Raw genomic sequence first — 1,650 nt, 5'->3', positions numbered from 1 at the left:
TGACTCCCAGGTTTGAGCAACAGAGGATGAGGGCGCCAGCCACAGATGCTGGGATGCACCTGTGAGGTGGACTTGAAGCTGGCAGGAAGTTGAGGTGCGATTCCTAGGTCTGGTCAGGACACACTGAGCTTCCTACGCCTGGTACGCATCCACGGAGCCTGGAGTTTGAAGAAAAAAAAAAAATCTGAGTGTTGTCATTACAAAGTCCCGATATTCTGATTTTTTCCAGGCATGGAAAAGGAGACAGCCAAGGACTGGGGCCTAGAACATTCCAGCAACAGGAGAGGGCTGTGCAGCCAAGCTGGAGGAAAGCCAGAAGGGCAGTGCCCAAGAGCCAGTGCTCACCTGTGTCATGGAAGACGCTGGTGGTTCAGGGAAGGCAAGGACCTTGCACTAGGCATCCTCCACAGAAACTAGGTCGACAGATCCTGGGGAGACAGGAACTTGACCCAAGAACCGTCAAAAGTGAGTGGGAATGGAGTGCCAGCACAAGTTCCAGCCACTCTGCTTCTGGTCCAGCTCCCTGCTAGCTAGCACCCAGACGCAGCAGATCACGCCCCAAGGATGTGGGCTCCTGTCACCCAAGACGGGTGGACACCCATGCAGAGGAAGTTCCTGACACCTGGCTTCTGCCTGGCACAGCTCAGGCTGGTGTAGGCATTTGGGAAGTGAACCAGCAGATAGAAGATCTCTCTCTCTCTCCCCCACCCCTCACCACCTCTCTTGCTGTGTCTGCCTTGCAAATAAATTTTTTAAAAGAGAGAGAGAAGCAAATAGGAGCGAAATTGGAGGCAGTGACTAGAGGTAGTTTTTCTATATTTTTCTATTTTTCTGTATTCAGGAGTTTTGCTGCAAAGGGAAGGAGGGAAATGAGGCCTATGGAGGGTTGGTTTTGGTTGGCTTGCTTTTTATGATGGGAGAAATAATATGTCACGACAGAAAAAAAAAATCTCCCAACAAAAAAGGCGGGAGAGGTAATACACGGCTACATCCTTAAGCAAAGGAGACGGAATTCAGCGGATGGGGTGACTTTGACGGAAGAGCTTCACAGCAGGAGGGAAGACAAAGCCTCCCTGCCTCACCCCCCTCCAGGCGACCTCCCGACCCCTCCAGCTGAGTCCCCCAGAACTGAGGTGACTGTGTGTCCCTGATACTCTGGGAGCCTTCCATAGCTCGCCTCAAAGCCACCCCTGCATTGTCCTGCGGCCCAGAGGTCCGCCCTCCGGGTTCGCCTAACTAGCCTGAGCAGCCCCAAGCTTGGCCTCTGGTTCCATCGAGAGGGCGACCCTGGCTTCGCGCTCTGCGATTCCCACATGGGCTCCCCAGCCAGGACTCCCTTTCCTTCCTCCCCTCTACCCGCAACTAGTCATCAGCGAGCAGGCTGTGTGGCTCCCGGAGGCCACGGTGTCGGAACGAAGTTGTTACCCTAAACGATCCGACCGGGCCCGAGGACCGAACCGCTGGAGGAGTGAAGCGGGGAGCTTGGAGGCGGAGCTTTGCGGAGAACTCACAAGTCACAGGGACGCGAGTTCAGGGAGGCGGGGCTTAGGATAAAGCAGACCGGTGATTGGGCCAAATTCCGGGAAATGCCGATGATTGGGCCGAGCACTCCGGGGCGGTGCTTGAGGGGGCGGTGCCGCGTCGGAAGTC

Source organism: Ochotona curzoniae, unplaced genomic scaffold (assembly GCF_017591425.1).
Source record: "Ochotona curzoniae isolate NIBS_2020 unplaced genomic scaffold, NIBS_Ocur_1.0 contig_2404, whole genome shotgun sequence".
NCBI classification, from domain to species: domain Eukaryota; kingdom Metazoa; phylum Chordata; class Mammalia; order Lagomorpha; family Ochotonidae; genus Ochotona; species Ochotona curzoniae.
Note: the sequence above shows the minus strand (reverse complement) of the source record.